The 27,507-nt window shown below is 34.9% G+C and overlaps 1 long non-coding RNA gene across 1 annotated transcript in view; it reads left to right on the top strand.

The window, feature by feature from the left end:
* Window positions 1–27,507, top strand: part of LOC131410927 (uncharacterized) — a 78,897-nt gene that overhangs the window by 5,461 nt on the left and 45,929 nt on the right. Inside the window, exon 2 of the long non-coding RNA XR_009221436.1 lies at window positions 23,801–23,879. This is a non-coding gene — a long non-coding RNA (uncharacterized LOC131410927). The remainder of the gene's footprint in view (window positions 1–23,800; window positions 23,880–27,507) is intronic.

Below are 27,507 nucleotides of genomic sequence, written 5' to 3'. Positions count from 1 at the left end.
GTTGGGAAAACTGGATAGCCACATGCAACAAAATGAAAGTAGACCCTTACCTTACACCATACACAAAAATTGACTCCAAATGGATTAAAGACTTGAATGTAAGACCTGAAACTGTGAAACTTCTAGAAGAAAACATAGGCAGTACGCTCTTTGACATCGGTCTTAGCAACATCTTTTCAAACACCATGTCTGACCGGGCAAGGGAAACAATAGAAAAAATAAACAAATGGGACTACATCAAACTAAAAAGCTTCTGCACAGTAAAGGAAACCATCAACAAAACGAAAAGACAACCTAACAATTGGGAGAAGATATTTGCAAACGATATATCTGATAAGGGCTTAATCTCCAAACTATATAAAGAACTCATGCATCTCAACAACAAAAAAACTAACAACCCAATTAAAAAATGGGCAAAAGAACTGAACAGACATTTCTCCAAAGAAGATATACAGATGGCCAACAGGCACATGAAAAGATGTTCAAAATCACTATCAGGGAAATGCAAATCAAAACTACAATGAGATATCACCTCACGCCCGTCAGAATGGCTGTAATTAACAAGACAGGAAACAACATGTGTTGGAGAGGATGTGGAGAGAAGGGAACTCTCATACACTGCTGGTGGGAGTGCAAACTGGTGCAGCCACTATGGAAAACAGTATGGAGATTCCTCAAAAAATCAAGGATAGAATTACCATATGATCCAGCTATTCCACTGTTAGGTATTTATCCAAAGAACTTGAAAACACCAATTTGTAAAGGTACGTGCACCCCTGTGTTCATTGCAGCGTTATTCACAATAGCCAAGACTTGGAAGCAACCTAAGTGCCCATCAAGGAACGAATGGATAAAGAAGCTGTGGTATATACACAATGGAATACTACTCAGCCATAAGAAATGATGAAATCCAGCCATTTGTGACAATGTGGATGGACATTGAGGGTATAATGCAAAGTGAAATATGTCAGAAGGAGAAGGTCAAATACTGTATGATTTCCTTCATTAAGCAGTAGATAATAACAACAATAAACAAACACATAGAGACAGAGATTGGATTGGTGGTTACCAGAGGGGAAGGGGGGGGAGGAGGGTGAAAGGGATAATTCGGTACATGTGTGTGGTGATGGGTTGTAATTAGTATTTTGGTGGTGAATATGATGTAATCTGTGCAGAAGTAGAAGTATAATGATGTACACCTGAAAGTTTTACAATGTTATAAACCAATGTTACTGCAATAAACAAAAAATTAAAATAAATTAAAAAATTAAAAAAAGAAAAGAAAAGAAAATATGGAGAATTTAATCAAAATGATAATTTACTTGGGAAAGGAACTTATGCACTGCAAGTAGATGCTAACAAGCAATCAAACTTAATCAAAGTTAAGTCATAAGTAATTGCAATAGAGATGACATGAGTTTTTTGTTCAATCAAAAAACAATTCGTTCAATAAATGAGGTTAGAGGGTGATTCATTTTAAAATTATTTATTGTTTATACTTTAACCAACTATTTATTAATCAGTCCCTCTGCTCGTTAGTCACTGCTAGAGGCACTGAGAACACAAGAGAATGCCCTTGCTGTGAAAAAACTCACCAATTAGTAGGAAGACAGGCATGGAGAGACAAAACAAAGCAGTGTAAAAAAGAACTATGAAAAGTCTATAATACATGGCATGTTAAGGGAGCAGACAGGTACCTGATTCATTTAGCTTAGGATAAAGAAACTCTGCAAAAATTTCGTACATACATTGAATTACATTATCCAATAATCATAATAGCAGTGGAGATTTAGGTAGATTGGAGCTGGGGGCATGGGATAGGCAATGAGTCATTGCAGGCAGAATGTGAATGTGGGAAATCCTAGCAGTAAGAAGGGTCTTTCTGAGACTGCAGGTAATTGAGAATGGCTGAGTTGAGTGTGTGTTTGGAAGTTAGAGCAATAGGCAAATAAAGAAATGAGATTGCAGTGACCAAATTAACCCTGTAACCAATTACATTAATGTTGCCACCTTTTTGGCCAGTCCTTCACCCAGGCGTTTGTCAGTTCTCTTCTCTCGCGCCAAAACATATTATATGAAGTAGATATGCTTCTTTCTCTCTCAATATAACTGCTAATTTCATGATGCCCTCTTCGGTTTATAAACATTGGTAAAATAGAATGAATAAAACTAAGATGTTGTAAACACCAAAAGTATCATAGTAAAGGACAAACGTGAACCAATAAATATATGGGTTGGTGAACAATGAGTTAGAGAGAAGAGTAGACCTTGTTTTCTCATAGTTACTCACACAGATTGTTTTATTGTGAATGTCACTTCATTGAGTATCCCTTCAGCACAATGTGTTCATGACTGCCTCCTATCTTTGCATGTGATTCTTCTACTTGCATTTTTTCTATACTAGATGCTGCTTGCACATATTTTTCAGGGATAGTAAATATGCGGTGCATGGGCTACCTCTCCTTTCTTCCACAATCTAGAAGACTTTGTTATTACAACATTGAATTATTTCCTTCTGAAAATGAATGGGTCCTTGGAATCCTACTCCATACATTACAGACGGTCTCTAACAATGATTTAAAATTGTCGTGGGAAGTGGGAAATAAGACTTAATTGTTAACTTTTTAGAAGGCTTTTAATTTACTAATTTTAGAATTAAACTGAAAAACCCTCTCTCCTCTCCTTGGCTTATGTAAGTACCACTTTTACTTTGAGCTCCCTTTCTAGGTGAATGATTCCAGTTGTTACTGTTGCTATCCTTTTCTCCATTACTGTTGTTGTGCTAACAATCAGAACCAAGTTATGTGACATTCACTTATTCCCTAGTTTTTTTCAGGTATACTTACCTTCTTTTCTAAAGCAAAGAATACATTCCCCCCCCCAGGGGATTTGAAAACTTGCTTCTTGGTTATCCCATGCCTAGCACAATAGTGGACATAAATTAGACAATAATTATCTTTTGATTGATGTATATAAATATTATACAAACTTTTAATGTTTTTTAAAGAAAACCACACAGAAAGAAAAAATAAAATTACACATTTTATTAAGTAAGACCTGAAACTATAAAACTTCTAGAAGAAAACGTAGGCAGTACGCTCTTCAACATCAGTCTTATCAGTATTGTTTTGAATACCATGTCTCACCAGGCAAAGGAAACAAAAGAAAAAATAAACAAATGGGACAACATGAAACTAAAAAGCTTGTGCACAGCAAAGGAAACCATCAACAAAACGAAAAGACAGCCTACCAACTGGAGAAGATATTTGCAAATCATATATCTGATAAGGGGTTAATATCCAAAATAAATAAAGAACACATGCAACTCAACAACAAAAAAACAAACAACCCAATTAAAAAATGGGCAAAGGACCTAAACAGGCATTTTTGCAAAGAAGATATACAAGTGACCAACAGGCACATGAAAAGATATTCAACATCACTTATTGTTCAACATCAATTATTAGGGAAATGCAAATCAAAACTACAATGAGATATCACCTCACACCTGTCAGAATGGTTATAATTAACAAGAAATAAGTGTTGGAGAGAATGTGGAGAAAAGGGAACCCTCATACACTGCTTGTGGGAATGCAAACTGATGCAACCGCCATGGAAAACAGTATTGAGATTCCTCAAAAAATTAAAAATAGAAATACAACACGATCCAGCTTTCTACTACTGGGTGTTTATCCAAAGAACATGAAAACACGAATGTGTAAAGATATTTGCATCCCTATGTTCATCGTAGCGTTATCCACAATAGCCAAGACTTAGGAAGCAACCTAAATGCCCATCAATGGATGAATGGAAAAAGAAGATGTGGTATATATACACAATGGAATACTACTCAGCCATAAAAAAATATTCAATCTTGCCATTTGTGACAACATGAATGGACCTTGACGGTCCATGCTGAGCGAAATAAGTCAGAGGGAGAAACTCAAATATTGTACGATTTCACTCACATGTGGAAGATAAGAAAACAACAACAAACATATAGACACAGAGAATAGATTGGTAATTACCAGAAGGGAAGGAGGGAGGGGTAAAAGGGCACATGTGTACAGTGACAGATGGTAGTTAATTTTTGGAGTGGTGAACACTATGTAGTCTACATAGAAATTGAAATATAATGATGTACACCTGAAATTTACATGATGTTATAAACCAATGTTACCTCAATAAGAAAAACTAATAAAAATAAAAATATATATACAAGGTGAATTTTAAAAAATGAAATAAAGAGAACATTTAAAGTCATTGTCCTAAAGCAGCAGGAGAATGAAACCAAATGTTTATGTTAACTAATTATATGATTTTTAAATCAACAATTCCAAACCAAACTATTCTTTTTGAATACAGATAAACTCACAAGTTAAATGTTGCTCTCACTGACTAAAAGAGAATAAAAATGGTTTGTTAGGAAGACTGGAAGAGTTAGAGTTCACTTTGGTCTTGGCCTCAAGTAAGTTCTGGGAATTCTAAATGGAAATCCATTCTTCAGATTCCTGACTTGGAGGTTTTATCAAATACAAGAATAGCATTCAGTAAATAATGTTTCCCATGTCCTACATTTATCAGCATATCCCTACAAGTTCCTTTCTCCCTATAACTACAGTGTCTACCAAACTGCTTTCTCTTTCAACTGTAGGCTTTGTATACCAAGCTGCTTTCCAGAGTAAAGACTCCCCACTGCCGGGAACTGAAGCCTGGGATGCTTTGCATTCCAAGCATGAGCCTTCTACCTTCTGGCTCACTTAGCTTCAACTTCTACCGTTTATCACTTTGCACTCCATGTTCCAGAAATAAGTCACACCTCTCTTCCTTTGGACAGGCTTTCTGGCTTAGATGAGCACATCAAGTTCTCTGTCTAGCAAATTTGCAGTCTTCCTTAAAATCCCAACTCATCCGTTACCTCCATGGTAGACCATTACTTAATGAGATCCTCTTCCCTTCTTCCATGTGGTGAGGGGATAATGAATCCCCCTCCAAAATGGAGGGAGATTCTAGTTGTTAATGCATGTGCACTTTTTTTTGTTTGTTTGTTTTGAGGAAGGTTAGCCCTGAGCTAACATCTGTTGTCAATCCTCCTCTTTTTTTGCTGAGGAAGATTGGCCCTGAGCTAACATCCAGGCCCATCTTCCTCTACTTTATATGGGACACCAACACAGAATGGCTTCATAAATAGTGCATAGGTCCGCGCCTGGGATCCGAACCTGCGAACCCAGGGCCACCCGGCAAGGCGGAGCATAAGAAATTAACCGCTATGCTACCGGGCTGGCCCCAATGCACGTGCACTTTTATCTTCTGATTCTAACGTGTTTTAATAGCTTTATCTGGTTGCAAGTATATCTTTCCTATTAGACCATGAACATTTGATGTCAAGAACCACGATTTACTCATCTGCATTGCCAGGGTCAAGGACGATAATCTATATGTAGTGGATACTCAATAAATGTTTCTGGAATTAATTCAAAAATGTGACCAGTAAAATATACATCTGCGATCAAGTCGGTGGTGTAGCACATGTGGTTTCTGGGCCTGATTTTTCCCCTCATTAGTGGGTGCACTCTCAGTAGTTAAAACAAAGAATCTATGTTTATTCTGTTTTCCATATCCTTCTTCCCTTCTTTCCCTCTTCCCACCATACAATTCGCCCCAACTCAGAGAATTAGATATATATGAAAATACAGTTGTGTGTGTACCTGCATATGGAAAAGACAATGATTTTACTGAAAAGTTATTCTTGCTTTTTGTATGCAGAGATACATTTTTTTATGCGGAAAAAATCTCCCTAAAATGAATAATTTTTATTTATTTGATACCAAAATAACTTATAGAAAGGAATGACATTTTCAGCTTGATCATTGACCTAAAGTCTTTTATTTTTCATTTCTCATTTTTTCATATGTTCTATTTGTATCTCTTTTGCTTAGCCTAAACTAACCATTTTTTATCTTTATTAAATAATAATCTTTCAAAATATGCCTGTGCTTCATTATGAAAAAGTCTCCAATGTCCCTTTAGGGAAGGGAAACTAATGATGTGTTCAGCAACTGCTTGGGATGGTTTGAAGTAGAATGATACAAAGTTTGCAATCTGAAGCATGACAATGAAGTATTAGTCCATTTATTGGACGTGTAAGGCGCTTAGTAGTTTTGATCACAAAACAGAAAAAGAGAATTGAATCTTTGACATGAAAAGTATTTCACTTCCTTTTTTTATATGTACAATGGCAAGTGTTTATTATTTGGTAAGAGTCATCTTCTAATATTATTTTTAGCAGGAGAAGTACTATTCTGACCTCTAAAATGCCATGCTTTAAGGGTAAAATGCCGTTCACAATATGTTTTAATAAAAGTGATTCACCTTGGAAAAGGCAAGCAAGCATCTGTCAAATGTCCAGTCATGCGCACCCTGATTGGAGATTTCAGCAATGTTTGAAAGTATAGTTGAAGAGGAGGAAAAGGAATTAGATGAGAATGCTAGTTTCCTTGATATAATCCCACCTTAAATAAAACAAGTAGAAATCAAGCAAGCTTTAGATCGATTCTTCAGTTGAATGTACTGTAACTACTTAACACTTACCAATTTTCTATTAAGCTGTTCTGCTATGGCTCAATTTCTCATGACGTATAAACAACTAGAGATACTTAGCAATTTTTATTAAACACGTCATGAAGAAAGAGCATAATTTTCACCTTCCATAAAATGCTTAAAATGCTTAAAACAATTCTAATGACTAATCTTTGTTGAGAGCTTAGTGTGTGGCAGAAAATATGCTAAGCACTTTATGGATAATAAGCAATATAAGGGACACTCCGCACAAGTTCACTCCTCTCTCATCTTTTGGCACTAGGAAGTGACGAGCAATCCCAACTCCAGAGGATTGGGGGGAAGATACAAAGAGACCTAAAAACATGAAAATCTTTTCCTCTGAGTATAAATTTTTGCTTTTAAACTTCTTGACTATGAAGAAAATTCACAAGTATCCACGTTCATGGAAGTATGTTTCTCCCAGTACTGCTCCCTAGGCTTTTATTTCAGGCTGGGGACAAAAATTACAATCCTTTTACACTTCTTCACTCCAGCATATGTGCCTAATTTATGGCAAAGCAGGCGGAAGGTATGAGAGTCAAAGATACAACCGGAGGGTGAGAGGAACGCGTGGGTCAGGACACTGAGGTGATTGTTAGCTGCTGGACTTATGTGTCAAAAATTTCACTTTTCTCTTGAAGTGAAACAGAAAGGAGGTGTCCAAAGATGCATTTCAGAATGAAATGAAAATGTCAACTGGTGCTATAAAACCAGTGGTGGGGTCGAGGCCGGGTCTCCAAAGGTTGTTTAGCAAGGCTAAAAATGCACATGTGGACTGTTGAGGAGTTCTCTCCACTCTATTTGATAAACAAAATTTGGTAGAGGTATTTTTACTTTCATTTAATTTTTTTAAACTAACTTGCAACTTCATTGGGCAAAGACAAAAAATCACTGTCTACAGTAAAGAAAGTATTAAAGACAGCTTTGTTAACTCTTTTACCAATTTGGGGAACATAGAATTGACTGATAAGCACAATGGGATGCTAAACCATTATTTAAACATAGAGTATTTAAGATGGAAGCATAAGGTAATCGCCAACACCTGGGCAAGATTAATCATTAGCTTATAAAGAGATAGGCTTTTACTCTGACAGGTGAAGAGAGAGGCAAAGGAAAGTCATATGATATTAATAAATTTTAAGACTAGACATTCTTAAGCATTTTTCCATAATTTGTTAGGGTATAATACAGGTAAGAAACATAATACCTTAAATATGAAATACAGCAGAAAGATTAAGTGCTAATTTTCATGTTCCTCTTTTCCCAAAAAGAGAAGTATAATTCTACATTTCACTGGTTAGGCAGAAAATTAATTTTTACTTGCAAGCTTAAAAACTGTCAGGAGGAGGACATTTCAAATTTTAAATCCTTAATTATGTTGCCCAAAACTTCGATCAGAACCTATTAATAACTGCGATGATAGTAACTTACTAAATATAAATAGTGCTTTAATATAACTTTTCACATCCTACAAAATCCTGTGCCTCAAGAATGAGAGCTTGTCTACAAGATAAGCAACCACCTAGAAGAGAATAATTGATGTCAGATATTACATTTTCTCTCTACAAATTCCTTTTTTTTTTGCTGGGAAAGATTCACTCTGAGCTAACATTCATTGCCAATCTTCCGCTCTCTCTTTTCTTTTTTCTTCCCAAAGCCCCCATACATAGTCATATATTCTAGTTGTAAGTGCTTCTGGTTCTTCTGTGTGAGCCACCACCACAGCATGGCAACAGACAGATGGATGGTGTTGTTCTACATCCAGGAAAGGACCCCGGCTGCCGAAGTGTAGTATGCCAGACTTTAACCGCTAGGCCATCTAGGGCTGCTGGCTCATCTGCAAATTACTTTTTTTTTTTTTTAAAGATTTTATTTATTTTTCCCCCCAAAGCCCCAGTAGATAGTTGTATGTCATAGCTGCACATCCTTCTAGTTGCTGTATGTGGGACACAGCCTCAGCATGGCGGGAGAAGCAGTGCGTCGTGCGCGCCCGGGACCCGAACACCGGGCCGCCAGCAGCAGAGCGTGCGCACTTAACCGCTAAGCCACAGGCCGGCCCTGCAAATTACTTTTAAAAGATTGCTCTTTGAGGCATTTCAGAATGTGTTTGCAAGCACCTTGGAAGGACTTGGTCTCATTTAGGATATCCTTGTTTGACCCAAGGGAATTCATATTTGTTATTAACTCTATATTTAGCAAGACTTCCTGAACACTAGTTGTACCATTCGATAACACTTTTAAAATCTCTTGGGGGCTGTAAGTACCACATATGTGTATAGCATGAAGCGCTTCTCAATACTTTTATCACTCTCCTGACACTCAGTTTACATCCTTCATACCTCAGCTCAGAAGATTTCCCGAGTTATTCAGAAAAAGCTCTGAACTGACCCGAAAGATAGATATAGAAGAACTTGTTGTCCATAATCTCCTATAGGAGTCTGTAGATATCAGAATCATTTTGCATTTTTAGCAAAAAGACCTCACTTTTTGTTCCTTCTAGATTGTTATCCTCCTTTTCCTCAATTTCCTTATTTGTGCCTCCTCCCCTGAAAGGGGAGAATTCCTCACTGTAGTTAATCTTGTGGAGTCCTAAGTGTTACTCCATGTAAGAGTAAGTTTATCTTTGTCTAAACTCAAAACGCTAAACATATTATGAAAACAAAATGATTGAGATGAGGCTTTGAATTTATCTTGGATTTTTAACAAGGCTGAACTCCGAAAACATGCTTTAGAAATTTAATTTGAGTCAGTTTTCTCATTATACACTTTTCTCCAAATCATCTGTAAAATTATTTCTTAATACACTTAGAGTATTTATGTTAAGTTTTGAAATTTAATTCATCTCTCAGGTCAGTGTACCTGAAGCCCTGTGAATTAACAGTTTAAATAGTTTATAGTTCTTCTAACTAATAATATAGTTTTTAAAAGTATCTTCTTAGTATACTAATTTTTGGTTATGAAATTAAGTTTTTTTATATTACATTACATTACTGTCACACGACTTTTCTTAAAAATGGAAAATATTTTTCAAGTGACGTATCTTCTTTCTACTCTGCAGTCGCTTCTTAATTTATTGATTGAACAAATACTTATTAAACAAATACCACGCTTGATATGGAAGATCTACAGATAAAACACACAGGAATCATGTAAAACTGGGAAAAGCTTAGGGCGATTGCTATAACATTGAAAAACAATATTGGTAGAGATCAGTTCTAATATGAAAGATGAACTATGCCCTAGTAATACTTGAAGGTTCTGATAACTCAGAGAAAGGAACAAAGAGAGCCAACTGAGGAGTGGGAAAAGCAATACGTGAGAAGTGATGTTGAAGCTGAGACTAGGAGATTAAGCTTCCAGGCAGTGAAAGCGGGGAAGGATGTCTCAGAGAGAGGAATTAGAAGTGCAAAGCTTTTCCGGGTAAAAAGCAACGCTCATTAAGGTACTAGTGAACAGGTGAGCCCACAGTGCAGGAGCCATGGGGAGTAGGGCAGAGACTGGAAGCTCATTCACTTCTGTTCAGACATAGGCATGTGTGTGGGACTGACTTTGACAATGTCTTTAAATACGTTTTGCTTGCTTAGCTTCCTGAGTTGAACCGTCTAGAGTTTAATGCCAAACTTCAGCAAAGAGCATACTGCTTCTATGTCATAAATAATATATAACAAATCCAAGTGCATTTACCATGTCCATAAATCTTAGTTCCGCTTAGAACCTGGCCAAGACCTGTAACCCAAGACATCTTTTAGAACCTTCCAGGTAAGAGTATATTTTAAAAATTAATCCTAGAATGGGTTTTTAAAATGCATCAAGACGTGTAACTTAATAGAACAATTTATTAAGAAACACCCAGTTTGACTTGGTGATTAATGTGTCTACTGTTCAGCAAGTATTTCCCTCTTCCAGCCACACTGTAGGATTACATTTTCTAGCTCTAGGTGATTTGGTGTGGCCACATGACTAATTCTGGCCAATGAGTTGTAAGCAAAAGTGAGGTATGTTACTTCTATACCATTGAATTTAATTGCTAGTGTTAGATTATCCAGAAGGCTGTCTCACCCCCTCCCTACCCTGGTGTTCCAGAGAGCAGCTTTTCTGTTACTGGTCCCCAAGTGAGGCAAACATGGACAACTGTATGTTCAGAAAGTTACCCCTTTTTTAACTGAGTTGTGGTTCTTTATATATTTTACAAATATATTCTCTCAGCCTGTGGCTTGCCTTTTCAATGTCCTAATAGTGTCATGAGAAGAGCAAAAAATTTTAAAGCATTATTTACCATTTTTTTATGTTTGATGCTTTCTGTTTCCTATCTAAGAAATTTTTATCTATGATAAGATGGTGAAGATATTTTTCCATCTTTCCTTATTTTTTCATAGTATTAATTTAATATTTATGCCTATTATTTATGTTATTTTTTCTGTCTAAAGTAAGGTTTAAGATTTATTTTGATTTTTCTGTGTGAATATCCAGTTGTTTTAGCATAATTTTTTGAAAACACTACCCTTTCTCCATTGAATACCTCAGCACTTTCGTAAAGAATTCAATTGACCATATATTCATAGGTCTATTTCTGGATTCTAATATTTTCTATTGATCTATATTTCTATTCTCATAGATTTCAAGTTGTGTACACATGCTTTAATTTATCACTGTGTATTTGATATTTTGGATTCTATTATAATGATCGTATTCTTTTGATTTAATTTACAAATGTTGCAAGTGTATAGAAATACAATTGATTTTTGTGTATTGACCTTAACCCCACAATTTTTAAAAATGCATTAATTATTTCTAGTTGTTTTTTTGTAGATTCTTCAGGATTTTCTAAGTAATGGATCATGTCCCCTGATAATACAGATCATTGTACTTTTTCCTTTCCAAAAGAAATTTTTTTCTTTCTCTTTTGTATTACACTGACTCAGACTTCCAATAAAATGTTGAACAGAAGTTGAGAGAATGGACATTTTTATTTGTTTCTGATATGTTTTTTCACCTAGGGGGAGTTTTCAGTCTTCTCCTTTAAACATGGTATTAATCATGTAGGGATTTTGTTCATTTATTTGTTTGTAGGTGCCATTAATCAGACTGAGGAAGTTGCTTTCTATTACTAATTTGCAGAGGTTCTTTATCTTGAATAGTCGTTGAATTTTTCTGCATTTATAAAGATGATTGTATGATTTTTCATCATATTTCTGTTAAAATGGTTCATTACGTTGATTAATTTTCTAGTGTTGAACCAATTTTGCATTCCTGAGAGAAAATCTTCTTAACCATAGTAGCAAACTTCTTGTCTTGTCAAGCCAGAAGCCAATGAAGAGACATCTTTAAATTAAAGAAACAGTCAACACTGAATTCCATGCCAAGTAAAAATATTCTTTAATATGTATTTATTTTTACTAGCACTCTTCGTTCAGTCCCTAGAAATTCGTCCACCTTTTGTGTGTGTGTGTGTGAGGAAGATTGTCCCTGAGCTAACATCTGTGCTAATCTTCCTCTATTTTGTATGTGAGATGTTGCCAAGGCATGGCTTGACGAGCAGCGTGTACGTCCACGCCCAGGATCCGAACCTGTGAACCCTGGGCTGCCAAAGCGGAGTGTGCAAACTTACCCACTCCACCACTGCGCCAGCCCCTGTCAACGTTTTCTATGGCTCAGAACTGCTGGTGACATTTTCTCCTTTTTTTTTTTTCTGGAAAAGAATTCATTTCACTTGGAATAGAATTCTAGTTTGAGAGTTTCTTTCTTTAATTTAAAAAAGGTTCTTCCTTGGCTGCAGGCTTGATAAGACAAGAAACATGCTATTTTTCTTTACTTTGTTATTATGAACATAATTATTTTACTTTCTGGCTGATTTTAGGCTCTTCTGTTTTCTACGGCTTACAGCAATTCGATTATAATATCCTGTGTTGTGTTTTTCTTTATTTTGATAAGTTTACATTGAGAATTTTTGGTCTATTCATTAAATATGGAAAATTTTGCTATCATTATTTTCAAATATCACCCCTTTTTTGAGACTACAAATACATACATATTAATATTGTCTAAAAGAGCACTAATGGTCTGTTCATTTTTTTTCCAGTTTGAATAGTTTCTACTGCTATGTCTTTTAGTTTCCTGATCTGCTGTTATATCTTACCCAGTCTTTAAGTTTACTGACTTTTTCTTCTGTTCTTGTATAGCATCCAATAACCATTTTTCTAGGTATCCTTTTATTTTTTTAATTCTAGATGTTACATGGTATTTTTTTTATATTTCTCATTCCTCTTGTTGTTGTGTTTACTATATTTTCCTTTAAATCTGAACATAACTATGATTGCCATTTTAAAGTCCTTATCTAATAATTCAGATATGTTATAATTTCTGTGTCTACTGCTATTGACTTGTTTTTACCCTGGTTATGAATCTCATATTCCTGTTACTTCTTATGTCTAGTAGTTTTGATTAGATGTTGGACATTATAAGTTTTCTGTTGTTATGTGGTCATTTTTGTTGTCTTCCTTCAAAGCGTGTTCTTCTTTATTTTAGAAGACCTTTAAGTTCCTTATAGTTCTTTTGAGCATGTTTTAAGTTCCTTAGAACAAGTTTGGAATAGCCTTTACGCTGACTGTTTTAGACTTACTGCTGTGGTTTATTCCTTCTGAAGTCTCTGCTAAATGACTCAGACGTTCAACAAGTACTCTTCACACCAGCAGGTGTGAACCCAGCTGTCTCCTAGCCCCTTGTGAGCTTCGGCCTACAGCTTCTTGGATGTTTCATGCCTGGCTTTATGGAGTGTCACTCTATGCATGTATTGCTCAATATCCATCAGCTGGCTCAATGGTAGCTCGACGAAGATTACTTGAGCTCTTTCTCCGTGTAGCTCCCACTTCTCTGAATATATATTCTGCAAATTCAAGGTGGCTTATCTTCCCTGAATTCCAATCTCTTTCTTCTCAATTCTGAGACTATTATGTTCTTCTTGGATTTCTTCTATCTACAGGGCAGGACACAACACTCTGTGAATATTTTTCATGTTTCTACATGGTTAAGGCTCTCTGGTCAAAGAGATACATGAATTATAAGATGATTGAATGACACATATACCTTGGAAGTTAGAAACTATGTATTGTTCTCAAGGGATTTAAACAAAGTCTTCTCTCCTTCGAAGCCATTTGCTTACCTTTTAAGAGTAATAAAACTCAGTGACATTTGTTTATATTCCACAGTGATGAAGGAAAACTAGAGACTTTCCTTTTCCTCCTCAGAGAGGAATTGTTTATATTTAAGAGTTCTTGCTTTCTGTAAAAGGTAGGATAGGCAGACGTGTCAACAGCTCCTGTATAAGACCAAAGTTTCATCATTGTAGTTTCTCTCCCGTAGTGCAAATATATGCAGGTGATAGCTGGTTCTGAAGTGTCATCTCCTATGGAATTGGAGCATGGCGAGCTGACGCAAGATGTTCTGTGCATCAGTAAAATGTCTGTTCTCTTATCCAGAAATCTTCTGTGTGTGTGTGTGTGTGTGTAGTTGTGTTTATCCGTGGTAAACTAACTTGTTATCTTGCAAGTAGGGTAAAATCTCAGACCCTTTATGGTTTTTGACTTAACAGACACCATGGCCAGAGAGAGACCCCCAGAGATAAGCCATGATCATCATAAGACTCATCTCATTTGCTTGCCTTCTCTTAGATATTATATTCTTTAGCTGTCTAAATATGTCCAATATCTAAAAACGTTTGTTTCATATGTTTTGTCCTGTTATTTACTCCAAGAGATAATTGCAGTGCTGTTGTTTCTTCATGGCCAGAAAGCAAATTTCCACTTTCGTTTTTAAATTTCATACACTTTATATACAAAATACTGTGCAGAGACTGGTTGGTTTGGGTACTTAAGGATTATTCTAATGGAAGTATATAATCAGACAAATTTGTGTTATATGCTGGCCTTGATATTTATAAACTGAATAAGCCAGGACAATTACTGAAACCTCTTAAGTCTAATTCTTCATGAAAATAATAATTGCTAATATGAACATTTGCTATAGATTATAAATTTTAAAATATATAATAAACCTTGTATACAACAGGTGCTCAAGTGTTTGTGCTCTTACTTTACCATTTTTTCATTTTATTTTATATCACGTGTGATTTCCTAGACAGTGTTAAGTTTTTAAGAGCTTCTTAACCTTTTGAATTCTTTTCCCATTTTTAGAATTTTAGGAAATGGGATATTACCTCTTTTTCTTATCTAATTTTTAAAGTTTATATTCCTAATGGATAATGCACTTTCTAAAATGCCTAACATTTTATCCTCTGTCTTTCACAAATGGAGAATGAGTAAACACTACATCTTAAGGATGCTCACACTTTTTTTTATGTCAACAAATACTCTTTGGTTGATTATATTTGTTCTAGATCATATATTATGTTTTATATTTCTGTTACAGTCAGAGGAGTTTCTATTTTCAACTAAGGAGCCTGATACACTGCTATAAGCAATATAAAACTACCAGACTGTATATAGGCATTTGTAGTATTCCTCTTTGAGAAGGAGAGTTTTTAAAAGATGTGTTTTATTTGTTAACGAGAAATTTTTAAAAGTAGTGAAAATACCTGGACTTGAGGAAGAGAAGTTTTTGTGAAAATTCAATTTATAAATAACTCAGGTATTTCAAAATTTGCCTAGGTTCGTATCTGACAATAATTTTTTCTTTAAGGGTAATTACCTCCACTCTAAAGTGCAGTGACATGGAGGAATGTAACAAGAATAAGATATGATGTTGCTTAGACGACTGGTGAGAGTGTAAGGATTTTGAGTGGTTCAGAGAAGCAGAAATAAACGTTGATTAGAGGTCACATTTTTGGTTGTCTTAGCAGGAGTGGGTAGCACTGATTCTTGTTTGGTGATGAACACTATAATTGTTAATAAGATAATTGAGACTAAAAACTATCTCTAATAGGTCAGTATCACAATACAGTTTATTTGAAAATAAAATCTTCAGTAGAGAGTATTTTTTTAATGTTTATTGGAGTTATCATCCAAGACACATAATGTTATTATCCTGGGGAAAGGAAAAAGATGAAAAGGAGGATAATTAAAATGGAATGGCCAGGGCAGAATATATCTCTTGTTTGATTATGGGTCATCATATTAGGAAGTCCTCAATGATGTTATAGTAACTGAAAAAATGGTTCTTTAGCAGAATGAGATATTTGTCTGTAAAAATAATATTAAGCAACACTAAGAACGGAGAGGCTGAAGTATTTTCATGTTGTATTGAATCAGTTCTTTAAGAATTCATAGAGAGGAAAATGGAAACAGCCTGGTTGACACTAACGTGTAATTATCACCAAAATCATTAAAGCATTTTTATACTCATTGAAAAACATGACATAAATTTTGAGTCCATTAAATTTCAGTGAAGTCCTTGTGGTAGCCTAGATGATTTGAAGGAGAGCATGTTCTAACATAAACTGCACTTGCTCCCTTGTATGTCAACACATTCATTACTAACATGACATTTTCACCAATGTAATTTCATGCCACGTACTCTACTAGGGTTTAATGAGTAATTTGGGGTTTTAAATCATTTGAAATAAATATTTTATAATTTTTTATTTACTTGTTTTTATTTTTATCCAAATTGCTTATGCATATATTCACCCAAGAACAAAAGAAGACACTGTTGTGTCAGGTAAATATTAGTAGAAATTTTCTCAGGCCACTTTCTCCTTTTGGCCAAGTTCCTTAAATTACTGTACACCAGAAGACCAAAAACAAACACAATGGCACAAAGAAGGAATAAAAGCAAAACAAGACTATGTTGCAAAAATTTATGCAAAGCATGGAAAAATGTGATTTCAATCAAATGATGGGAAGTTTAAGTTTAAATTGTTAGTGTGACTTAAAAAAATGTTACCCCATAAATAGTCTAAGCTGTGTTCATGGCTCTATTCGTTAAAATAATATTCCACATACTTTTATAGCTATGTGTCAGTGGAGTTTTACCATCCCAACGTTAAGCAGAGATTCATAGCCCGTCCCCCTCCCCAAATTCTTCTGCAAAAAGCATCACTGTCTAAATTATAAAAAACATAAATGTTTAAGTTAAAATTTTAAAACTGCAATAATATTATTATTGTTGGAATCAAAACTGTAGCTTTTTCACACTGAATGTACTAATAATCAAACATAGCACAAAAAGAAAATATCTAAGTCTTTATTAATTTAGTAAGCTCATATATGAAAGAACTAGGACAAACTTCTTAGAAATGGTTTATACTATATTATTTCCTTCCCACATTTACCTTGAGGTAATTTGACATAGGAGAAAAAACCTGCATATATACCTTGTTTCTTTTAGTTAATGTCTAGTAATTATTCTGTCAGATAATCTGATTGAAATAGAAGACTGAGTGATCATGTGGTCATATAAGAAGTATTAGATTTAAATATTAGAAAGAAAATAAATTTCAAGCCCAGAAATACTTTTATGGACCTCAGACATCCAGACAGCTTGCCCTTCTCTTAGTGTAATTAAAAAAATTGCCGAATATATAATACGATGAACTCTAACCACCGATGTCCTAGATTTTTACCAATTTAGTCACCTTATGAGTTTTGAGAAGCTAATTTGACCACTTGAAGATATTTGACTACTAGAAAACTTTGTAGTTAGGAATTTACAATGAGAAGTCAAAAAGTTCATTTGGGAAATGCCAATTTCAAGGGTATACTAAGTAGGCATAAACATGGCCCACCTACTTTTATATTGTTACTCTATATTTTCATTATTACTTGCGGGTTTGTATAACCTATGCACTTTATTTTTTAAATAAATACTTTAATTAAGGATGAAAAAGATACAATCACTTTGCAAAATAGTTTGATAGATTTTTAAAGTTAAACATGTGCCTACTCTATAATCCAGCCATTCATTCCTAGAAAGAAAGGAATATATGGCCACACAAAGACTTGTATGTAAATGTCCATACCAATTCGTTAGCTAAAAATTGAAAACAACACAAATATCCATCGACAGATGAATGGAAAAACAAATTCGGTATATCCATACAATAGGATACTATTCAGCAATATAAAGGAATGAACTATTGAGACATGTGATAAAATGGATGAATCTCAAAATAATTGTGTGGCATAGAAAGGACAGACCAAAAGGATAATATACTGTATTATTCAGTTTCTACGAAATTCTAGATAATGTAATCTCATCTATAGTGACAGAAGGAAGATCAGTAGATGTTTGCTTAGGAATGAGGGATGTGCTTGAAGGGCAGGAGGGATTGCAAAGTGGCATCAGGATACTGTTAGTATGATGGATATGTTCACTATCTTGATTGTGGTGATGGGATGATTTCACACACACACATACCTCAAAACATTCAATTGTACACTTTAAACATACACAATTTATTATTTTTCAATTATACCTCAATTAAACTGTTTAAAAAATTAGCCACAAAGTAATGGGTAATGTTTATTTAGAGAACAGTGAACAGATGTATACATGTGAAATGGATCTTTAGGTGCATATGGAGTTTTGGAGGAGACATTTGCTTTAAACTTTTGAAAATGCTTTTTGTTTGTTAGTATTTTTTCTCTATTACATAAAGAAAAATAAGCCTCATTATCTTGCTTTTTCTTAATTAGGTTTTGATGCTTGTGAAAATAGTAGAGTTCTATGTATTGAGTACTGGAATGACTGCCAAAGAGGACAAGATACCCCAAAGCCATCTAAAAACTGCAATTGTAAATGAAGGATAACTTGCTTTAATATTTTAATAGGCTATTTTTATATGGTCTTTATCAGCATGTGCATGAACAACAGCCATAAAAAATGCTGCACAATACAAAAATGACTAATAGATCTAATTATAACTCAAGGAACCACATGAAATGCTTAAAAGGGGTAAATATAACAACAAAATAGCAGTTATAGGCAGAGGCTTACTATGCTACTTTTAGGATTACACTTACAAAGAATCGCATTTGGTGAACTATATCTGGATTCCTTTAAGTATATACTTAGAATAGAAAGAAACAATTAAAAATCACTATAAATTTTTTATGTAAACATTTATATTAGAATAGTTTTAGTTTTACAGAAAAGTTACAAATATAGTACAGAGAGTTTCCACATACCCGCATACCCAGTTTCCCCTATTATTAGTACCTTACATTTATATGATGCGTTTGTACCAAGTAATGAACGAATATTGAGAAATTGTTATTAACCAAAGTACATACTTTATCTGGGATTTTTTTTTTTTTTTTTTTTTTTACTTTTTACCTAATGAACTTTTTCTGTCCCAGGATCTCATCCAGTATCTTGCATTTTATTCAGTCATCCTATCTCCTCAGGCTCCTCTAGATTGTGACAGTTTCTCAGATGTTTCTTGATTTTGATCACCTTGCAAGTTTTGAGGACTACAGGTCAGGGACTTGGTAGAATGTCCCAATATTGGATTGTCTGAAGTTATCTCGTGATTAGACAGTGGTTATGGAGTTTGAGAGGAAGATCGCAAAGGTAAAGTGCCAGTCACATCACATCATGTGGAGGGTACATAGTATCATCACATAGAAAAGTAAAAATACTATTTATTTTATTAAATTCCATACACTACCAAATCAGTTAACTCTTGGATTTTCTTGCACATGATACTTACTCCGTGCACAGTAGGCGGAGGCAGGGTGGATAAATATTTTCTAAAACAAGTAGCACAGCTTTCTTTTGAAAATTGTCATAAAACTATTTGACTTACTTCTATGGCATGAATTAGTTTAAAACTATAAACAATTCCTTAGCAAGCATAAATCAACCTACTTTCATCGTTATTTTTGTTTCATTCTTTGTTTATTTAATTTTGTTTTTATTTTAGTTGTTTATTCTATGGAAATTCTCTAAACTTTCTTTTCTGTGTTTACTTCTTAAAAATTAGTTTACTGAGAAAAACTTCATCATGACCAAGTGGAATTTACCCCAGAAACACAAGATTGGTTCAATTCTAGGGAGATCTTTAATATTAATACACTATATTAATAGATCTAAATAATAAAATACTTTAATTACCTCAATGAAACAGAAAAAATTCTTCTGACAAAAGCCAACAGCCATTAGTGATTTTAAAAACTCAAGAAAATACAAATTAAGGGATATTTTCTTAACGTGATTGTATATGTCACCAATGCAATTAGGCAGGATAAATCAAAGAGAGTTATTAGAGTTGGTGACGAAAGAGTTAAAATATCTCTACTTGCAAATGATATGATACTATACCTAGAATACCCTGATCAGGAGTCAACAAACTATGGCCCATGGATCTACTCAGGCTCAAAGCTGAATTTCTCTGTGAAAATTGCTCTTGGCCGGAGACACAGTTCTGCCAAAGTTTCATCCTTCCCATGGGGCGGCTTGCATCTAATTACTGATCAATCCTGGTGTTTAAAGCCAAGTTCCCTTGCTTTCTGGATCCCAGCTCCAGAGATCCTCTCATCCTTTATAAGTATTATGCTTAAGAGGATTCTCTAATAAAACTTTCTGTGTACAAACATCTATCTCAAAATGTTTTTTTCAGGACACTTGATCTAAGGTATATTTAAAGTATATATTAATATAATGCCATTCAATATATATATGAAAACTTCTAGAAGAAAACACAGAAGAATATCTTCAAAATCATGGGGTAGGGAAATGTTTATTAGAAAGGACACAAAAAGCATTAACCATAAAATTAAGATGATAACTTGGACTCATCAAATTACAAATGTCTGCTCTGGATAAACACCATTAATAAAATGAAGAAGCAAGACACAAACTAGGAGGAAATATTTGCAATACATGTATCTGAAAAAATAATTGAATCTAGACTAAATAAAGAGCTCAATAATAAACAAATACAATAATAAACAATAAATGAGGAAAACGCTTGAACAGACACAGTCACAAAGGGAAAAAGTACTATATGAATGATGAACGAGACGTAGGTCAATAAGCAAATAAGTAGTCATTGGGGAAATGCAGATTAAAAACCTTGCATGCTTGCAAGAATGGCTAAAATTTAAAAGATTAATACACCAAATGTTGGTAAGAACTTAGAACAACTAGAAAGTTTATCAATTATTGATTAGAGTATAATACAGTGCAACCACATTGGAAATTAAACTGTTTGTATTTAAACAGTTTCTTATACAGTTAAATATACATCTACCTAGGTATCTAGCAACTCCACTCCTGGTTATTTACCAAAGATTAATAAAAATATACACACAAAAAAATATTTAAACAAAAATGTTATAGACGGTTTTCTTCATAATAGCAAAACAATGGAAACAGTTCAAATATCCATCAGCAAGTCAAATGTTTAACAATTATGCTATATTTGTACAATGAAATACTGTACTAATTAATAATAGAAATAAACAAATTACTGATACAGTCAACCTGATCAATCTCTAGACATTATGTTGAGTGAATGAAACCAGATACAAAAGAATACCTACTGCCTTATTTGACTTACATGAAACTTTAGAACAGGCAAACTAATCTATGGTCATAAACATCAGATCAGTAATTGTCCTGTGTTAAGAACCTTGAGGGAACTGTCCAAGGCATTTGATGTATTCTATATATTGAGTAATGTCGTGGTTACATGGTACACAAGAACATATATATGCCAAAACACATCTATCTGTACACTTAATGTTTGTGCAGTTTATTAAAGATATTTTATGAGTGCTTTTATAGGTAATTTATAATTCAATTAAATTCATTTTTAAAAAGTGCAATTGTCACAGAAAAAATCCACAGTAAAGGCAATTGGCAAACCACACCTTAAGGATCAACACAGTTATACCAATTGATAGCAGAAACTTCTAAGAGATTTAAAGAGAAAAATCAGGAAGATCAGCATCTTGATAAAGAGCCTTGTGGAGTTATTTGAATAGGCGTGCAAGTACTGTGTATGATCTGAGGTAACATGACTGAGAAATATAGGAAAATGGGATTATTGGGTAAAGAACAGTACAGATGAGACATTAAAAGACAGTTAGGCAGAACAATGATAAATGAAATTTAGACCTAGATCGGATATTATTCTAATGGCAGAATACCTTCTGGGCTGGATTATTAATCTCAAAGAATTGAACCTGAACCAGATGACAAGATTTTACATCTTTCATAATGGGAAACCAACCAATCAAATCTTTATAGGAAAACAAAAACAAAAACAAAACAAAACAAAAACAAATGACCTAACCAAAAATCAAGGCAGAGGAAAAAGAAATAAAACATTGGATTCTAACAAGTGGTACTAGCCTACATTAAAAGAGGGGAAAAAGAACCTAACTTGAGAAGTAGGTTCCAAGAAAAAAAAAGAAAGAAAAAAGCAAAAGAGAATGCTTAAAAAAGCAATGCCTTAGGGGCCAGCTGGTGGTATAGCAGTTAAGTGCCTGCGCTCCGCTTCCGGGGTTCGCAGGTTCAGATCCCAGGCTCGTACCGATGCACTGCTTGTCAAGCCATGCGTGCATATAAAGTAGAAGAAGATGGGCAAGGATGTTAGTCAAGGGCCAATCTTCCTCCCAAAAAAAAGCAATGCCTTAGAGACCATATGGCAAATAAACTGGTTTTCAATAGGTTCTTTATCACAAGACTCAGAGGCATCTGTTCAGATGTTGGTTATCTGGCTTTCTGTTGAGGCTGGAATCTGGTAGACTGGCATTGTCTAACCCTCATCAATTTAGGTACCACTGGGTCTTTGGTATGGGGTTTGACAACATAAAGTACTGTTTTGGAAAAATAATTTTGCCTGAACTAAGTGCACTGTAGGCTGAAGAATGACATGTAAAAAAAATAAATTTAGTTGGTTGGGGACTTTTAGTTTTTCATAATTAAATATATTCTTTTAACTGAGCTATTTAAGAATGGGGATCATGAAAATTGGTTTTAATCTGCATTTCTCTGATGACTACTTATATCTATATCTTACTGATCATTCATATACGTTTTCCCTTTGTGATTGTGTCTTTTCCCCGTTTATTGCGTTTTTGTTTTTTATTGAGCTCATTACCACTTTTGGGATCCTAAAGGACCTCTTCCTAGTGAGCCTAGGTCATATTAGTTAAAGCATATGCTCAATTCCACCCAGGTATTATTTTTGATGAAATTTAACATAATAAGAAATTAGGGACAATTTCATTTCTTTGGATTTTACATTATTTAAAGTAAAGAATTTAGGAATGTATACTTTAATGCCAGCCCTGGTGGTCCAGTGGTTAAGATCTGGTGCTCTCACCACTGCGGGCCTAGTTCGTGTCCTGGTTAAGGAACCACACCACTTGCCTGTAGGTTGTCAAACTGTGGCAGCTGTGTGGTGCTGTGATGCTGAAAACTATGCCGCTGGTATTTCAAATACCAGCAGGGTCAACCATAATGGACAGGTTTCAGGGAAGCTTCCAGACTAAGACAGACTAGGAAGAAGGACCTGGCCACCCACTTCTGAAAATATTGGCCATGAAAACCTGAATGGCAGTGGAGCATTATCTGATATAGCAACAGAAGGTGAGAGGATGGCACAAAAAGACTGGGCAGTGTTCTGCTCTGCTGTATACAGGGTCACTAGGGGTCAGAATCCTCTTGATGGCACTAGCAAATACTTTAACACGTCATAATAAAACAGTTTTATTTTCAACATAATCTCTTTCATCTTTTGACTTTAATTTATAAGGGGATTTAATCTTTTTACTTTCATTTTTCTGGGGATTTTGTAAAGAAAGAGTCAGATTTTGGTTATCTCCATATAATTGACATTTTATTATTGAAATTTTTACATTCTTTTAGTGTCATTCTAGAATTTTTGATGAACTATACTAGACAATATGATTGAGTATGACTGGGGCAAAGAAACAGAATGTGAGTAATATTTCATCTTTTTGTTCAAAGAGCGTTGAAATTCATTTAACTACTCTTTGGAAGCACTTCTTACTCTCTGAACACAAAAGGTATACTGCCCACGCACACTACCATTCTCGAAGGATGGCTCTTTGTTATTAGGAACTGGCCTTATGAAAGTGGGCTAGGACGTCCCTAAGAAACTGCTGATCTTCACAGAGAGGAAGAGCTAGACCCTGGTTAGTAGCTAAGAGCAATAAATTATGAAAAAGACAAACTGAGGTAGAACCTTATTTTTCCATTCATTTTTTTTCAGCGTTGAGAGTGCTCCATTAGAATAGCAATCCTCTCTCCACCGATTCACTCTACGGAAAGAGGAATATCTCATCTGATAGGTGAGTTTCAAAGAGAAAGACTAAGGAACATGGCTGAACCCCTTCCTAGTCTTCCTAGTCCTTCTTCTGTTCTGGTATCTGTCTGCAGAGCATATGTTCTTGCTACTTCCCTCGTTTAACTTTTACAAGTCCAGCCACTTCCCACCCCGCTTGGTGATTCCAGCCTTGCCTTTAACACAGTAATTGTAATTATTCACTTTTGAGTGCAGTTTCCCTAAGCTATTGGGCTAGGGCTAAGCCACGACTTCCCCTATGGCTTCACCAATAAGAAAGGTGATATCATGACCACCTTCTGCCAGGCTCCTTTATCAATCTCTCTGTTACAAACCCAGTCAAGGAAGACAGCTGTGATTTATTGACACCTCTAATACTCCAAATGGTATAGTATGTTGTAAACGCTCTTTGATAATTTACATTCTGATTCACTCCCACAGTGCCATTTTCCAATGGGTCTTACTTGTTTCATTTTAATGTAAGGATGACAGAAAGAACTCTACCTTAAAAATAGTATGGAAACTTCAGGGCTGACGAAGTAGGAATTGATTCTTTAACTGGAAGTTTGTAGTAGAGTGAGATCTTTGGCCTGGTCCTATGACTATATACATTTATTACACTCCACTTTCTCTCCTCTACTTCCATTCTCCATACAGCAACCAAAGAAGATCTCAATGCAAATTTAATTGAATGACTCCCTTGTTTAACAACATGAGCTGTTTTTCCATTGCACCTAGGATTAAGACCAAAAAACAACATGGGTTCCAAAGTGCTAAAAAAGCTGGTCCCTGAGGAACTGCAGACTCATCTATTGCAATCTTTCCTCTTGTTTTTTGTTTCCCCCAGACTGGCCTTCTTTCAATTTTCCAAGTGCTTCCTGCACAACCCTTACCACAGAATTTCTGCACCTGTGATTCTTTCCCCCAGCATAATACTACAGAAGAATACAGAATAATTTCCTCACTACTCCACATATCCTACTCCCATGTCACCTATTTAACACTAGATTTCCATGAAAATATTACTTTTTCAGGATTGTGGTGAGCCACAGCATCTGTAATTCCTATAATCCTCTTGGTTTTTGGGTGTGTGTGTACAAATGAACATTTTTACTTCACAGATTGATAATGTATATATGTAATATAATATACACACACACATATGTGTGTATGTGTGTTTGTGTGCATGTGTATAATGTTGTTGCTGTTGTTTGTTTTTCTGATACATTTGGTTAAAGTCTGTCCTCCCCAGGCAACTGTAAGCTCCATGAGAGCAGGAGAAAGTTGGACGAGCTAGATTTCCTCACTGCTCTGTTTCCAGTACCCAGCAGAAGGCCTAAAGCTTCTGGGATCCTATTGAATCGTGAATAAATGAAAAAATTGCCTCAGCTATTTTATATTCTTTATTACACTAAAAGTAATTTTGTGTGTATGTGCCTGCATACACAAGAGGGTTTGGATGACTTAGACAACCTGCAAATGCTTAAAAAATTAATGAGGGAATAAAATACATGCCAGATGTTTCTTCCATTTGGCAACTGTCTGGACCCTGAAAAAGTCTTTTAATATGGGTCTTTGTGTTTCTTGACTCCTTAGTTTACTCTTAACTTTTATTCAAAAGATTGTTCCAAAAAGAGCATGATGAATCTACGGACATTTAGTCCCAAGGGGAAGAAAACAATCTTAAATTGGATTAAAACTTAATGAAATATTTAACCACTGCATCTTACTATAGCATTTGCAAGTTGTATCTGAGCATCCTAATAATTTTAAAATCATTCTCCTCATCTCAATCAGTGAAGGGCTATGAAAAAGTTCTCATTTTATGATCCGGAAAGTCTCATGCAAAAGAAAAGAAATTAGGTTATAAAAGGAAGATACTGTATAACTTGCCTAATGGCCTGTAATCTGCTAAAAGTACAGCTGCGGTGGGCTGTTTAACAGGTGCTATGATTATGGAGTATAACAAACATGTTAGGCTTTGTAGTGCATTTAATACCTTATAAACAATTGGGCTAATTTGGATGAGGCTAATGAATTAGTTCAAATGACGATCTTGTAAAAGGCCTGTGATTATGCTGTGCAAATTTGACTGAAATCCTAAGCTTAGCAATGTGTTCAGCTTTAAAATGAGTAGAATACTATTTTTAATATTCCAGCGCTGAATTCTAATGTTATTCCTTCCATAAAGAACATTGTACTTTTGAATGGGGCTAATCATTCGCATGGTATTCTAGCAGCCTCCATGAACACAAAACCATGGCTTAGAATGTTCCAACAATTCTACCATAACAGCCCATGTACTCTGAAAATGGGCATAAATCCTTGCCCTGAAACTATCAGAGCAAATAATTTGGGATTTTTCCTGCCAAGCAATTAACCACACACGTGTTACTTAAGCACCTTTGAGTAAAGTGACAGGATTTTATGCAAATTTAAAGTTAATTACTTAATAATTGAAGGAAGTCTTTCTGAAATCACTGACTGAATACTAGAATATGTGGCCCAAAGGCAGAAAAAACAAGAAATATAAATAATAGAACCAAGATATACTTTGGAAATTCACTAAACTTCAAGAATAAAGAATGGACACAAGGGTCATTTAGGGAAAATAAGAAAAATAGTAAGTCACCTGGCATAGGCAGTGATACAGTAGGGATCCAAATGACAATGTCTAGGGAGGTATTGGCTTGATAATTCTGGAATACAGAAGATAAGACCCGTCTAAAGGTACAAATTTAAGAATTATTAGATATATTTTTAGCCATTTGCATAGGTAAGCTCAATTAAAAATAAGTGTAGCAGGGGCCAGCCTGGTGGCATAGTGGTTTAGTTTGCATGCTCTGCTTTGGTGGCCGGGGTTTGTAGGTTCTGATCCCGAGCACGGACCTACACATTGCTTATCAAGCCATGCTGTGGCAGAAGTCCCACATGAAATAGAAGACGGCGGGAATGGATGTTAGCCCAGAGCCAATCTTGCTCAGCAAAAAAAAAAAGTGTAGCAAGAGGTGGAAAAAAGCTTCAGGAGTAACTACCGAACAGCAATTACATGTAGATGTGGAGAGAAGATACAACAAAAACCAACATATTGTGGTGTTGTGGAGACCAATAGAGTGAGTGTTCTGAGATGTGGAAATATAGTGATCAAGGCTCTGTTGAATATTATTGAGGAAATAACAATATTCATTAGACTTGAGCATGTTGGTTGAGTTGTAATGGAAAAAGCATAATTGGAGAGGGCTAAATGGTAAACTGAGACTTACATCTCTGGCAATACGTGAGCCAGATGAACTGAAAAATTAATTTGCTTTTGCTACTAATCACCTAAAAATTCTATATAAAATTAATTAAACATCAACGAAAATCCAATGCTGAACTTTGAAGAATGTAAGCGGAAAGTTTATGGGAACAGAGATTAAAAGAAAACTGAAATTATGATTGGTGTTAATCATAGTCATAATCATTAAAATAGCACTAATTCTTGAATTAAATTTTATCTCATTGAAACACCTAGAGTGATTTTCTGAGGTTCCACTTAAAAAGTTAGAAAAATAGCAACAGATCACACCAAAGGAAAAGAGACAAAAGAAATAAAAAATATAAGCACAAAAATTCTAAAGAAAACACTTAAAGGC

The sequence above is a fragment of the Diceros bicornis genome, chromosome 10 (genome assembly GCF_020826845.1).
Source record: "Diceros bicornis minor isolate mBicDic1 chromosome 10, mDicBic1.mat.cur, whole genome shotgun sequence".
Lineage (NCBI taxonomy): Eukaryota > Metazoa > Chordata > Mammalia > Perissodactyla > Rhinocerotidae > Diceros > Diceros bicornis.
The sequence above is the reverse complement of the archived record's forward strand: the minus strand, read 5'-3'. Positions and strand labels throughout refer to the sequence as shown.